Genomic DNA, 16372 nt, shown 5'->3' with positions numbered 1-16372 from the left:
TCAATCCACTGCTTTCGCTTGGACAAAGAGTGTGGGGAAGGGCCGAGAAGAGAGTACCAAGTAGCACATCGGCAGGCCCGGATGGTATGCCAATTATGTTAATAAAGAAATTGGGCCGGAAATCTAAGAAAGCATTAAGGGAGGTGGTGAGCAATATGCTAATGGATGGTAAAGTACCTGACAAATGGAGGCTAAGTAGAATGAGAATGATACATAAGGGAAAGGGTGACAAAGCTGACATAAATAACTACCGGCCTATAACAGTGACGTCAGTGGTTTACAGGGTGGTCATGCAGATTATGAAGGACAGACTGCAGGTATGGGTAGAGAACGAGGGGGTGCTTAGAGAGCTATAAAATGGGTTCCGGAAGCATAGGAGGCTAGAAGACAATCTGTTCTCACTAAAACAGTGCATTGAAATAGCTCAAAAGGAACACAGACCCCTATGGCTGGCTTTTTTGGATATCAAGGGAGCCTATGACAGTGTACATTAAGAGGGCTTGTGGGGCATTCTGGAAACTTTAGGAGTGCAAGATGGAGTAACCAATTTCTTAAAAGATATCTATAAATGTAACGAGGTGATTATACAATGGGGAAAGCAGGTTTCGGAGCCTGTAATGATTCGGTGGGGGCTTAGGCAGGGGTGCCCATAGTCACCTCTGATGTTTATGCTGTACCTACAAGGTTTAGAGGCCAAAATACAGCAAAGCGGACTCGGCTTCAACCTATCATTTTTCAAACAAGGAAAACAGATGGAACAGTCATTACCAGGACTGATGTACGCGGACGATATTGTATTAATGGCTGACAATACAGAAGATCTGCAGGGATTGATGGACATATATGGTACAGAATTAGACAGATTAGGCTTGAAGTTTAGCAAAGAAGAATCAGCAGTCATGATATTTAATTATAACATTTGCGGCGAGCATAAGATACAGGAGGCCACGCTGGAGATAGTCGATAAATACAAGTATCTTGGGGTGTGGATAAATAATGGCATTGAGTATCTGACAAAGTACGAAAAATATGTAACGACTAAAGGTAACAGAAGTGCAGCGATTATGAAGAGTAGGGCACTGTGGAACTACAATAGGTACGAGGTAGTACGAGGGATATGGAAGGGGGTAAGGGTTCCAGGCCTGACTTTTGCCAATGCAGTTCTATGTATGAGAGCAGAGACCCGGCAACAGTTGGAAACTAGGCAACGCGGGGGCGGTAGGCTCGCTCTGGGAGCACATGGCAAGACACCGAATCTTGGGGTGCAGGGGGATCTGGGATGGTCTTCTTTCGAGGGCAGAGAGGCTAGTTGCAATATAGCATTTGAGGAGAGATTGAGAAAAATGGGGGAAATGCGGTGGGCTAGGAAGGTTTTCAGTTACTTATACACGAGGAACGTTGACACAAGGTGGAGGAAGCGAACTAGAAAGTTGTCAAGCAAATACTTGTGCAGCAGTGGGGGGACAGGTAAGGAATCATCCATCAAGAAAAAGGTTAAGGAGACAGAGAGGGGCATGTGGAAAACAGATGCAAACCAAATCAGCATTAGAGACATACAGGACGTTTAAGCAAGAAATAGCCAAGGAAAATATTTACGATAACTAAGGGAAGCTCATTGTTGTTTAAGGCCAGGACAGGTGTACTGCGGACTAAAACCTACCGAGCCAGATACCAGGAGATAGATTTCTTGTGCGGGGCGTATCGAGAGGAGGAGGAAACGGCTGAACACCTGATACTTGCTTGTAAACAACTTCACCCTGCAGTTGAATGTAACGGGAAACTATTCAAAGCTTTGGGTTTTAAAGACAATGAAAGTAAAATAGACTTTGAACAGGTAGAAATAACTAAACGGAGGCTATCTGATTGGTGGATAATATCAACGCAAAAGTAAAGGAGTAAATACATAGGTATACATGTATATAGTACCATTTAAGGCTAGGCGGCGCACGCCGCCGCCGCCCGATTCAAAGGGTTGAGCCTCAATCATCCTTCCATCCATCCATCCATCCAACTCCAGAGTCTGACGTCTATCTTCCTCCCGGCTTTGGTTGTGGACAGCCGCTTCAGTTGAGAGGTCCGTTGTGCTTCGGCTATTTCTTTGAGCGTGTTGTGTATCCCTAGTTGTAAAAAGCGTGTTGTGCTCGTGGATTCGAACAGGCCCAGCACTGTCTTGTATGCTCTCCTGATGATCACGTTGATTTTGTTTTTTGTACGTTCCTATTGCAGCCATCTGTGGTAGGCTGCGACATACGCGATATGGCTGATGATGAAGGATTCGACGAGCCTAATTAGGCTCTCCTCTCTCATGCCAGCCTTCCGGGAAGTGACTCGTTTGAGGAGTTGAACCGCGTTGGCCGCCTTTGCCGCGAGACGGGTGATGGTTTCACCGTTTCTTCCATGCTTTTCGAGGACCATGCCTAGATCCTAATTTTGCCAACCTCGGGGAGCACATTGGCGGATTTGGTTACGATTCTGATTTTTTCGTATTCGCGTTGTCTGGTCTTGCCTCTACCGTTGCTGGTCGGTGGGAGTATGAGAAGCTCTGATTTGCTCGGCGAACATCTCAGTCTGGTGCCTTCCAGCTGGTCTTCTATCGCGTCGACGGTGGCTTGCAAAAGATGGATGGATGGATGGATGGATGGATGGATGGATGGATGGATGGATGGGAGGTAGGAGCGTCACCTTTGAAACGGGGTGACGGCAGTTGCCACCATGCTCAGCTTTTTATTTTATTTTTTTGTTTACCTGTGTTGTGTGTTATTAAAATTCGCGATTTTCTTTAAATACGTCTTCCTACCCTTTTAGCCTTATGTCACCTGTCTGCTTTTGAGCCACCAATCCTTCAATCGCCTTTTGCTAATTTCCACCGCATATTTATTTACATGACTATTGTTATGTCTGAACCCTAGGGCCTCAGGAAGCATGACTGTGGCCCCATGGACATCGAGATCGATACCATCACATTTTAATATGAGGTCTTCCATTGTTTCTACTGGCCCGCAGAGGCGTCTGCGTCAGCAGGCGTTTGGTGTGTTGCGACACCACGTACCCTCGCACACGAGGGTTGGACCCTCCCGCGTGTAGCCGTGCGCGGCTTAGCCGTGTCCGGGGAAAGGAGGATCCTGAAGGTTGAGCCGATGCCGGGTGTTCGGACCTTTAAGGCCCCCCGGCGGAGGCAACACACCCCTTTGGCCTCTGCTTCACATAGACGGCACCCCCAGACTGACCCACCTGGGGGAAATCGGCAGTCGCCTTTTCCTGTCCTCCTCTCCAATCTTCGACTTTCTCTCTCGCCTTTTTCATCTTTCCTGTCTTCTCTTCACTTCTGCTCACTTCTTCCTAGTTTCCCTGCGGCAAGGGTTAACCTTGTGTGGCTGGCCAGCCTTGGCTATGCTGTATTTCGTTATAGCAGCGATGTACAGCTGGCGTTGGCAGGGTTTCCCTTGCAGGAACTTCTGTCACGTCCCCCTGTTGGGCTCCATGGTGGGTGGTTGGCATCGCGGCCGAAAACCCAACTATACTTATGGAAAATGCTTTTTCTAAACTACCTGATCGCCCTCAGAAACGAGGGCGCACCGAAGATCTTTCAGTTTTTCGGACGACAAGTCCACAACTTTCCTCGATTCCATGTGATTCACTCAGAAAAGCCAGACAAACTAGTGCGTAACATTTCACCGTTCCTTGTTTCGAAGTCTTTACCCGAAGTATTTGGAACAGGATATAAGGCGTCGAGAATGACAAGTGGTGATCTCCTCTTGGAGCTCCACGATCAAAAGCAGTACGAGAAACTGCCGAAACTTGTGTCATTTCATCATCATCATCATCAGCCTGGTTATGCCCACTGCAGGGCAAAGGCCTCTCCCATACTTCTCCAACTACCCCGGACATGTACTAATTGTGGCCATGTTGTCCCTGCAAACTTCTTAATCTCATCCGCCCACCTAACTTTCTGCCGCCCTCTGCTACGCTTTCCTTCCCTTGGAATCCATTCCGTAACTCTTAATGACCATCGGTTATCTTCGCTCCTCATTACGTGTCCTGCCCATGCCCAGTTCTGTTTCTTGATTTCAACTAAGATATCATTAACTCGCGTTTGTTCCCTCACCCAATTTGCTCTTTTCTTATCCCTTAACGTTACACCTATCATTCTTCTTTCCATAGCCCGTTGCGTCGTCCTCAATTTAAGTAGAACCCTATTCGTAAGCCTCCAGGTTTCTGCCCGTACGTGAGTACTGGTAAATACAGCTGTTATAAACTTTTCTCTCGAGGGATAATGGCAACCTGCTGTTCATGATCTGAGAATGCCTGCCAAGCGCACCCCAGCCCATTCTTATTCTTCTGTCAGTCTCATGGTCCGGATCCGCAGTCAGTACCTGTCCTAAGTAGATGTATTCCCTTACCACTTCCAGTGCCTCACTACCTTTTGTAAACTGCTGTTCCCTTCCGAGACTGTTAAACATTACTTTAGTCTTCTGCAGATTAATTTTTAGACCCACCCTTCGGCTTTGCCTCTCCAGGTCAGTGAGTATGCATTGCAGTTGGTCCCCTGAGTTACTAAGCAAGGCAATATCATCAGCGAATCGCAAGTTACTAAGGTATTCTCCATTAACTCTTATCCCCAATTCTTCCCAATTCAGGTCTCTGAATACCTCCTGTAAACACGCTGTGAATAGCATCGGAGAGATCGTATCTCCCTGCCTGACGCCTTTCTTTATTGGGATTTTGTTGCTTTCCTTATGGAGGACTACGGTGGCTGTGGAGCCGCTATAGATATCTTTCAGTATTTTTACATACGGCTCGTATACACCCTGATTCCGCAATGCCTCCATGACTGCTGAGGTTTCGACTGAATCAAACGCTTTCTCGTAATCAATGAAAGCTATATATAAAGGTTGGTGATATTCCGCACATTTTTCTATCACCTGATTGATAGTGTGAATATGGTCTATCGTTGAGTAGCCTTTACGGAATCGTGCCTGGTCCTTTGGTTGACGGAAGTCTAAGGTGTTCCTGATTCTATTTGCAATTACCTTAGTAAATACTTTGTAGGCAACGGACAGTAAACTGATCGGTCTATAATTTTCCAAGTCCTTGGCGTCCCCTTTCTTATGGATTAGGATTATGTCAGCGTTTTTCCTAGATTCTGGTACGCTCGAAATCATGAGGCATTGCGTATACAGGGTGGCCAGTTTCTCTAGAACAATCTGCCCATCATCCTTCAATAAATCTGCTGTTACCTGATCCTCCCCAGCTGCCTTCCCCCTTTGCATAGCTACCAAGGCGTTCTTTACTTCTTCCGGCGTTACTTGTGGGGTTTCCAATTCCTCTAGACTATTCTCACTTACATTATCGTCGTGGGTGGGGAGACCCAAGTAACAGTAACCCCGCACCGTACCATGAACACCACGCGCGGCGTTGTCTCGGACGATGACATGCTAGAGCTCACTGAAGCTGAACTCTTGGAGGGCTTCAGTGAACAGAATGTCATAAATGTTATGCGAATTAAGATGAGGCGAGATGGTAAAGAGATCAAGACGAAGCACGTGATACTCACTTTCGGTTCAAGTGTCCTCCCCGAGTCCATCGAGGCCGATTATATCAAACTTCGTGTTAGGCCATACGTGCCCAATCCTCTTAGATGCTTTAAGTGCCAAAGGCTCGGCCACAGTTCACAGAACTGTCGAGACCGGCTGATATGTGCCAAGTGCAGTGACAATGAACATTCCTCCGAAACATGTCAGAACACTCCACATTGTGTCAACTGTGATGGCGAGCACGCCGGATACTCGCGGTCCTGCCCGTCCTGGAAAAGAGAAAAGGAGATTGTGACGATCAAAGTCAAAGAAAACATATCTTTCAAAGAGGCACGTAGGCGGGTGTCATACCTGTCTAAGAGCAGCTTTGCGATGTGGAGCGTAAGGGCGCAGCGTCACAACGGCCTCCGGCGGCTGTCCGACCCACAGGCAGTGAGTCGGCAGTTACGCCATCTGCCCCCGCGGCGGTTCAGCAAGCGCTGCTCTGTCAACACAGCAGAAGGGACCATCGACCCAGAAGGTGGACGCAGCCGAGGCTGCCCCAACCTCCCCGGCCCCTTCCAGCTCTGGCAACAGCCGGTGCAGCCAAATCCCGCAGGGTGCCCCATCGACCACCGGGCTGGTGGGCGCAGGGGTCTTGCCCTCCAAGGCGGGACCCTCACTGGTAACTTCCCGCTCGCAAGAGCACATGTCCGGCGCCTCACAAGAGGCAATGGACACTACACCCATCCTCAAGGCGCACCAAGCGCCTAAGGAGCGGCGAGGCTCCCTCGAACACTCCAGAAAGGGCGAAACCCCGATTACAGGGCCTCGAAAGGGATCTGTAATCTAAGGCATAACTTTCGTTTTCCCTACACACAGCACCTATTGACTTCCAATATGGACACACAAATAATTCAATGGAACATCAGAGGTCTTCTTAGGAACCTTGATGACGTGCAAGAGCTTATCCAAAAACAGAATCCAAAAGTGCTGTGTCTACAGGAAACACACTTAAAACTACAACACACACACTTTCTCCGACCGTATGTCAAGTTCCGCAAAGACCGCGATGATGCTGTCGTATCATCAGGCGGTGTTGCCATTCTTATTCATAAAAGTATTTTTTGTCAGCGTTTACAGCTACAAACGCCCCTTGAAGCAGTGGCGGTTCGAGCTGTTCTTCTAAATAAACTCGTCACCATTTGCTCGCTTTACGTACCCCCACACTACAAATTAAACAAACATGAATTTCAGTCATTTATAGACGAATTGCCAGAACATTATGTTGTTCTTGGCGATTTCAATGCGCACAGCTCCCTATGGGGCGACTCTCGTATAGATGCGCGAGGTCGTCTTGTTGAACAGTTCCTTTTTTCTTCTGGTGCGTGCCTTCTGAATAAGAAGGGACCCACATATTACTCTCTAGCAAACAGAACCTTTTCTTCAATCGATCTCAGCATAGTTTCTCCTTCTATTCTGCCTGAACTCGAATGGGAAGTTACAAAGAACCCTTACGGAAGCGACCACTTCCCCATACTACTACGAACACCTAAAGAATACGAATATCCACCACAGGCACCTAGGTGGAAGATTGAGACAGCTGATCGGGAGAAATTTCGAACTCTTACTGGTTTCTCATGGCATGACATCTCCTCGTTAGAAATTAATGCTGCTGTGGAGTATTTTACAGCCTTGATAATAGATGCCGCATCTAAATGTATATCACAAGTAAATGGCTTGGCATGTAAACGGCGTGTCCCGTGGTGGAACGACGATTGTAGGATCGCTCGTAAGAAACAAAACAAAGCGTGGGGGTCGCTACGCGCCTCCCCCACTGCGGAGAATCTTATAAACTTTAAAAAGTAAAATCCCAAGGCAGGCGAACCCGCCGATAGGCCAGAAGAGAGAGTTGGCAAAAGTTTTTATCGGGTATCAACTCCTATACAGATGAGGCCAAAGTCTGGAACAGGGTTAGTAGGATAAGAGGGCGACAAACATACTCCCTCCCTTTGGTAAACACAGAAGGCGAAACCCTGCGAGACCAGGCAGATTCACTTGCGGAGCACTTTGAGCGTGTGTCGAGCTCAATCGATTATTCCCAGTCCTTTCTTAAACTTAAAGAAATAATAGAACGTAAGCCAATCATACGAAAATCCAGGCAGAATGAACCGTATAACCGGCCTTTCAGTATTGCCGAGTTGAGAGCTGCCTTGAACACATGCAAAAGCACTGCACCGGGACCTGACAGAGTCATGTATGACATGATCAGAAACCTACATAGTGACACACAAGTTACATACTTACACTATTCAACACTATTTGGGCTTCCGGATTCCTCCCATCCACATGGAAAGAAGCGATTGTAGTTCCTGTACTGAAACAGGGAAAAGACCCGTCCTTGGCAGCCAGTTATCGTCCGATAGCTCTAACAAGCTGTCTGTGTAAGATTTTTGAAAAAATGGTTAACCGCAGACTTATACATTTCCTTGAACTCAACCATATGCTCGATCCCTATCAGTGTGGCTTCAGAGAAGTACGGTCGACAACCGACCATCTTGTGCGCATAGAAGGAAATATCCGCGATGCATTTATACATAAACAGTTTTCCCTATCGATATTCCTTGACATCGTATGAAAGCGTATGAAAGCGTATGACACAGAAAGCGTATGACACGGCATGGCGTTACGGGATCTTACGAGACCTGTCGGAAATGGGCATCATTGGAAATATGCTGAACACAATTGAAAGCTATTTGTCAAATCGTACCTTCCGAGTAAAAGTCGGTAATGCACTGTCACGTCCTTTTACGCAGGAAACTGGTGTACCCCAGGGAGGCGTGCTCAGCTGCACTCTCTTTATCGTTAAGATGAATACACTTCGTTCTTCACTGCCCCCAGCCATTCTTTATTCCGTCTACGTAGACGATATACAGATAGCTTTCAAAGCCTGCAACCTTACAGTATGTGAAAGACAGGTGCAGCAGGTCTTAAACAAGGTGTCCAAGTGGGCAGAACAAAATGGATTTAAAATCAACCCGCACAAAAGTTCTTGTGTTCTCTTCACAAGAAAGAGAGGCTTGGTACCTGATCCCTGTGTAGAACTGGGTGGACAACAAATTCCTGTTAACAAAGAACACAAATTTCTAGGTGTTATCCTGGACTCCAGGCTTACCTTCATTTCACACATAAAATTTCTTAAAGCAAAATGTCTGAAAACCATGAACTTACTTAAAGTTCTATTCCACACTACATGGGGTAGCGACAGGAGGTGCCTGTTGAATCTTTACAGGAGCCTAGTTAGATCACGGTTAGATTATGGTGCCGTAGTATAATATCACTCTGCTGCACCGAGTGCGCTAAAAATGTTAGACCCCGTTCATCATCTGGGTATCCGCCTGGCCACTGGCGCATTTAGAACAAGCCCTGTGGAAAGTCTATATGCAGAGTCAGACGAGTGGTCACTACACTTTCAGAGAACGTACATCAGCTTTACCTATTTTCTCAATGTGCGCTCAAATAAAGAACATCCGTGTTTCAAAACTGTTAACGACTTAACGTGTCAAACACTTTTTCATAATAAACCCTCCATTAGACTTCCTTTCTCACTGCGTGCAAGAGAACTTAGCACGGAAATGGATGTCCCTGTTCTCGAACATCGACTAATGCCTCCAACTAAGCTATTACCGCCGTGGGAGTGGCAGGTGATAGACTGTGACGTATCCTTTGTAGAGGTCACAAAACACGCACCTGACATCGAAATCGCTATGCATTTCCGTGAACTTCAATCGAAGTACAGCTGCTCCGAATTCTACACAGACGCGTCAAAATCACATGCTGGTGTATCTTATGCGCTGGTGTAAGGCGCTGGTAAGTCTGGATTGATTACCTGCAGAAGGAGGCCTTGGATTAGCGACAACGGCAGCGTACGTAAGTGGCACAGGCGTAGGAGGCGGTTGATGAGCAAGTGGTACTGCGTTATAGCGACTTGTTCTTGTATCATGTGACGGAGATCTGGAGACAAGCACGGCTCTGAGGCTGGAGAGACTGGTAGAAGAGAGCCATGGATTGTGTCCATGCTGCGTTTTTGTCCAGCCCATCGACACCCACTACCAATCGCGCATTACGTCGCCAAGCACATCACTTCTCCATTCGCGACGGGCTCTTGTACCGTCGTAACTACCACCCGGACGGTCGCAAATGGTTGCTTGTCATCCCGCGACACCAGCGTTCGGATATTTGCGCAGCGTTCCACGACGATCCCCAGTGCGCGCATGCAGGGGTACTGAAGACATACGCGCGTCTACGCCTTCGTTACTACTGGCGGGGGATGCATCGATTCATCCATCATTATGTCCGCTCCTGTCTGGTTTGCCAACGCCGTAAAGATCCCCCTCGTCGTTCAACCGCCCCATTGCAGCCTTTGCCTTGCCCAGCACGTGCTTTTGATCGAGTAGGCATCGACATTTATGGACCTCTACCAACCACATCAGATGGCAATCGCTGGGTAATCGTGGCCATCGACCATCTTACGCGCTATGCGGAAACTTCCCCTTTGTCCAGCGCTTTTGCACGTGACGTCGCCTGATTTCTCCTGCGCCACATCATCCTTCGCTACGGAGCTCCCAGGGAATTACTCAGTGACAGAGGCCGCGTCTTCCTCTCCGACGTCATCGAGGCTCTCCTCAAAGAATGCCGCATCATTCATCGCACCACTACTGCGTATAATCCGCAGACTAATGGCATGACCGAGCGCTTTAATCGCACTCTTGGTACGTTGCATCCGACCAAACCAAATGGGACCATGTTCTACCTTTTCTGACCTGCGCTTACAACACCGCCACGCAGACTACCGCGGGATTTTCGCCCTTCTTTCTCCTGTACGGACGCGATCGTTTTTCCACAATGGATACTATCCTTCCGTACCGCTCTGACTCCACGGAAACAACTACCCTATCCGAAGCTGCTGCACACGCAGAAGAGTGTCGCAAGCTTTCCCGTATATTTACGTCAGAAGACCAGCAACGCCAGTAGCACAATCGACAAAGTTCCAATGCTATGCTCCTGGCTCGCTAGTGTGGCTTTGGGTTCCAGCCTCTACCACTGGTCTGTCACCGAAACTCGCGTCGAAGTACCAAGGCCCATACCGCGTGATCAACCAAACGTCTCCAGTCAACTATATTGTGGAACCCCTCGAGCTACCTTTGGATCATCGCCGTCGTGGACGCGAAATTGTGCGTGCCCAGCGTCTCAAGGCCTACTATGATCCGCCTGTGCTGTCCTACCCGTAGGTCGCCGGGATGGCTTCCTTTTCCGCGGGGGAGATAACTGTACTGTAAAATAGGGAGCAGTGGGGCTGTGGCTAGGAGAGAGACAACGACGACGAGAAAGAACAACCTTGTTTCGGTGCTCGGTCGGCTACACTACCTATCGCTGCTCCAACGTTCTAGTCGCGAACGCTTACCGCACACAGTACATGCGTATTCTTCGTTAAATTTCTTTTTATAGCTCCGCGTTCTAAGACATCCTGACCTCGCTTCAAAGAGTAGGGCACTGCCTCTTGAGTTATCATAAAACGCTTCCTTCCTGATCTGCTGTTTCCAGTATCGATATAGTTCCACACTATGCTTCTTTTCCATTGAATTTATCCAATTTTTACCTTCCGCGTTTTTAACCTGTCGTTTAATGCTCTGTCTTTCTTCGTCCTCGTGTCTGGCATACTTGCTCGTTAGCTTCCTACTTCTTTTCTGCCATTGTGAGTCAACGCTCTTTCTGTATATGTATACCTTAGCTGCCCACCTGTTATCATCCAATTTCCTCAGGCGTCTTTCATATAGAATTTTACTCTGAGATTCCCCTGCTTCGAACGATGCCCAGCCCATATCCCCCTGTACTGCTTCGTTTGTGGTTTTCCCGGGGGCACCTAGTGCTAATCTTCCCACAGCTCTCTGATTTACTTCTAGTCTCGACTGAACCTCTGCCCTTAAACACAGGACCGCATTCCCTAAAGTAAGCCCCCGCACCATTACTCCCTTCCAAATACCTCAGTACCCTATACCTGTTGTACCCCCACAATGCCCTATGTTTCATTATCCCGGCATTATCCCGGCGCCCCCTCGGTGGCAGTGGCCCCTCGCTGCCACCGGTCACCCACAGCGTGATATCGTGTGCGTAGATGGTGTGCCTGACGTCTTCGATGTCCGCGAGCTTCTCGGCCGCTCTGATCATTACCAGGTTGAACAGCATCGGCGAAATGACCAATCCATGCGGTGTGCCGGTGCTCCCGAGCTTCTTCTCTTGCGTCTGTAGGTCGCCTGCTCATAGCTCGGCGGTCCTGTCCGTGAGGAAGTTCTTGATGTAGTTGTAGGATCTTTCGCCCATGTTGAGCTTGGAGACTTGGGACAGAATTGCCAAGTGTTTCACCTTATCGAAGGCGCTCTGCTGGTCGAGCCCCAGGATTGCCGTGTTGTCGTGGGCGCTGCCGCCATCGTCGATGATTTGGTATTTGAGCTGCAGCATCGCTTCGTGCGTGCTTAGGTGCTATCTGAAGCCGATCACTGTGGCCATGTGCAGCCCTTCTCATTCCAGGTAGTATTGCCACCTGTTGAACAGGACGTGTTCCAGCACCTTGCCAATGCAGGACGTGAGCGAGATGGGCCGGAGGTTGCCCGTGTCCGGTGGCTTCCCCGGCTTGGGGATCAGGATGGTCTCAATTGGCTGTCTTCTACTGCTTTGGCAGCGCGTCCGCTCTCCAGCACTTGTTGAAATATTTTGCTCGGTTCTCAATCGAGCCGTCTTCGAGGTTTTTGAGCGCCTTGTTCGTGACAAGGTCCGGGCCGGCTGCCGACCGACTGTTGAGGTCGTGCAGGGCAACTCGTTCCTCCTCGACGTCGATGTCACGATCGAGCTTCGCGTTGGGTAGGCCGCCGTACGGCGCGTGTTGTTCTGTTGGTGTAGTCGGCAGGTATTTGTCGTTAAAGCGCGTGGTGACTTCGTCGGCGCCGTGTACCGCGACTGCCCGATGTATGAGCCTGGCGACTCTGCCCGTTTGGTGCAACTTGGTCTTGGTTTCGTCGAGAAGGTGCTGCAGCAGGTTCCACGTCTTCCCGCTGTGCATCTGCCTGTCTGCCGCGTTGCAGATCTCGTTCCACTGTTGTGTGCAGAGCGCGCGGAAGTGCTCTTCGATCTCTCGGTTGAGCTCCGCCACCTTCTTTCTGAGTCTGCCGTTGAGCTGTTGTTTTTTCCAGCGATTGAATATCGACTGTTTGGCTTCGATGAGAAGCGCAAGCAGGCTGTCTACTTTGTCGACCTCCGCGCCCGTTTCAATTTCTTTGGTCGCGTCGCGTACGCTCTTGGTGATTTCAGCCGTCACGAGTCGATGTCTTCGATCTCGTCGTCCCCGTCTCTCTTCTGGCTTCTGGCGTCTCGGAAGGCATCCCAGTCTATCCATCTGTGTGTTTCGATGCTGGTGTCGTGTTCCGGTATGCTGATTTCCACGATAGTGTGATCGCGGCCGAGTTCGGTCCCCGTGTTTCTCCAGGTGATCGTGCCCCGGACGTTGTTCTTGACGAACGTGAGGTCCGGAGTGGTGTCCCGGGACACGGAGTTACCGATTCTCGTCGGATGCGTCGGGTCCGTGATGAGGGTGAAGTCGAGTTCCGTGGCGTCTTGGTACGGGTCGCGGCCCTTTGCTGTGTACTTGTAACCTCAGGCAGGGTTCATCACCTTGAAGTCGCCGCACGTGATTAGCGCGCTGCGGTGTTGGCTCTGTGTACTGATGTCTTGAATCTCTGTTTTCTCTGCGATGGGTTCCTGTAGACGTTGAGCAGAAATGTGCTTCCTTTTCTCTTCTTGCCTGGAATGATTTCGGTGAGTGTGTGCTCGATCTTGATATTGCTTTGCAGCTCGTGTTCGACGAACGTGAGTCCCTTCCTGACCAGTATGCACAGGCCCTCAAATGGTAAGACTAAGGCATTGATAAAAAGCAAGAAGGTAGCATAGGAAGGAAGAAGCCATGTCTCTCTACTTGTTTGCTACTGTGTAGCGACACCCTCGACAACAGAATTCATCATGGACCAGAGTCAACATTGAAGAAAGTTTTCTTCTTGTAAAAAGCAGATCGCTTGTGCACGTGTTTGAAGTGTTTATAAGAACCATACCAGACGAAACAGTGCAAAATTTATGGCATATAATATTGCATCAACAATCGCGTCACTGCTTTGCATTATGTGGAAATCTGAAGTTTTTTTCCTTCTCGCTGATGGCTCAAATACATCGAATAGTTCCGGTGTCACTATGGCTATACCGACAAGAGGAATAACGCAACGTTTCAAGATTTTGCATGCCATAACATCTACAGCTGCAGAACTTGAGGCTCTGTGCGCTGTACTTCAGATGGTCAACATACAGAGTCCAGGAAAATAGGCAGTCTTCTGTTACTCAAATCTGGCACAACAGTATGTACAGTTGTCCTTCCAATGTGCAACTCGCGACCAATTGACATGAGCAATCGTAGAACTTTACTACCACTTGAAAAATAAAAGTTATGAAGTATTATTTTCAGTGGTTACCCAGCCATTGTCGGATCACTGGAAATGATGACGGTGACAAGGCTGCGTGAACATTGCAAGAAGAAGACCATCTTCTAGGAGAGATGCTAAGCTTCACCTTGGTGGCATGTACACTCTGGTTAACTGAATGGAATACCACGCACACTATAACAAGACTGCAGCAGAGACCCTTCGCTTCAATCCGGACTTCCACCCATAGTGCACTAACGCGAGGTGATTGTCAAGGAGTTGCATGCATGAGAGCTTATTTAACACTTGTTTAAATGTTTCACAGTCCTGCATCTGATGTCTGCAGCTATAGAGAGCACATTGACCACTTGTTGTGCCACTGTACTTGATTTGATATACAGTCGAACCCGTTTATATCAAACTCGCAAAAGAACGCCTATCAGTTCGATATAGGGCATAATTCCATATAACCTTGCTAAAGAATTGGACGTCATAAAAGCACATACCATTTATAAAATCACTTTATTGATGAAACTAGCTTAGTTTCGCATGAAATAGTCCTGTATCTTCTGCTTGGGCAGCTTCGCTGCCTGCGACAGCACGCACTTTTCCACATTGTCTATAGAGTTGGAGCAGCTGAGCCCGCAACCTTCCACATTTGCGCAGAAGCGCCGGAATAGTGTGAGTGCAGGAATCACCTCGGAGTATGTGACCAAAGATCGTCATTGTTTTCCCCATTGTGCCCGCTTTCACTTGTGCTCGTTACGATGTCGGCAATGTAATCTTCGTTTTCTGGCTCTCCCATGGTCGCAACATCATCATCCGCACTCACAAACTCGCCGACCGTTGATCCGTCAACGGTTTCCGGAAGTTCTGACAGCTCGCTCCTAACTTCGGCGACACCGGCAATGGCTCTGTCGCACTCACAAGCACTTTCAGAGTCATCACCAGGCATGCGGAAGCTGGCACGTCTGAAGCAGTTTCGGATGAACCATTTGTACATGGCCGCCTCAACGTCTTGTACATGGCCGTGCGTACACGTCGGGCACCACGGGCACTGGGTCGTTTGTCCGCTTCAGCCCTAATCCCCCCCTTATTCTTCAATATCGTGCTGAGAGTGAACCCTCGGAATCTTGTACACTGTAGTGACATCCGACTTCGTACCACGTTTGACTCGATTTACGATTTGAAGCTTCACGGCAAAAGAAATTCTGCCGCATCACGCTAGCCATCTTGGCAACACGGCGGGAGAAGGCCTACAAGGCACAAACACAACAAACTAGAAAAGCAGCGAGGCAACTCGGGCTTACACCAGCTTGCACCATCTTGCACGACGAGGGCACAGGAGCCTCGGATTGGCTGTCTGAGCAAGCACAGCGGGCGGACCAGGATAATTTTTTTGCAGGGGGGTTTCGTCAACTCTGTTGATGCGGCGCAGTCATGGTAGGGAGAGCGGGTGGATGGAGCCATACCACCGGGCTAAACTACTTTTGGGATGTGTCGGCGTGTTTCCCCGCTGCCGCCTCAGCAAAGATGGTCAGCTTCTTCTGGTCGTACATAATTATTATAGATATTTGAAAGCAGATTTTCACTTCAGCCTCTTTACTAAACTGCGCCAATGACTATACTCAGTAGTGGTAAGAAAGAACTCACTGATTCAAACACCCTTCTTGACTGATGCCAGCTATTCGCCAATAGCAGCCGTGTATCGGAATCTGCTATATGACGAAATATAACAGCCTAAGAAAGAGTGAGGAGTAGGCTTCTGTTGAAAAGATTGTGTTTGAGAAGCAAGTGACTTTGCGTTCCACTTGTGAGCTCCACGTGCCACACGCGGCTACAAAATTTTGCTGAGATGTTCATAGCAGCGTATGATATCTGCGGGCTGCATAATTTCACCAAGCCCGAGGGGTTGTTCAGGACCTCTTCAAACGGACACAAATGAGAATGTAAAGTTGGGCTATATTGAAAGATTAGGCTTTTGTTATAACGAATTCGTCATTCATAGTGAGAACAGATGATGAGCAAAATGAGAACACGGTGAAAGCGGGAGCCAACGTTTCGACAAGTGAACTTCTCTTCTTCAAAGTGACAAATGCTTTCCTCGCCACAGTATATATAGGTGGGGTTCTTCTAAAGGGGAGTGGGCATAAAGCGGGTGGGTGTGGCAACGAGCGAAGGTGTGTTAGCGGCGAGGGTGTCGAATTGAGAATAAAGGAGTGCTGTGCACAAGTCCAGCTACACGGCCGTCTGTCAAACACGTGTCAATGGCCGTGTGTCAGCCGGCGTGTCAACAACGTGCACAGCAGCCCTCTATTACCTGTTTCACTGGTGGTCATG

At 48.7% G+C, this 16372-nt stretch overlaps 1 protein-coding gene and 1 pseudogene across 3 annotated transcripts in view; both read left to right on the top strand.

The window, feature by feature from the left end:
- LOC126519703 (sphingosine-1-phosphate phosphatase 2-like) overlaps positions 1-16372 on the top strand; it is a 367121-nt gene that overhangs the window by 137168 nt on the left and 213581 nt on the right. The gene's annotated exons all lie outside the window — the stretch shown is intronic.
- LOC140213660 (uncharacterized) lies at positions 1065-2926 on the top strand (annotated as a pseudogene).

The sequence above is a fragment of the Dermacentor andersoni genome, chromosome 10, assembly GCF_023375885.2.
Source record: "Dermacentor andersoni chromosome 10, qqDerAnde1_hic_scaffold, whole genome shotgun sequence".
In the NCBI taxonomy this organism is placed as follows: domain Eukaryota; kingdom Metazoa; phylum Arthropoda; class Arachnida; order Ixodida; family Ixodidae; genus Dermacentor; species Dermacentor andersoni.
Note: the sequence above shows the minus strand (reverse complement) of the source record. Positions and strands in the feature narration are given on the sequence as shown.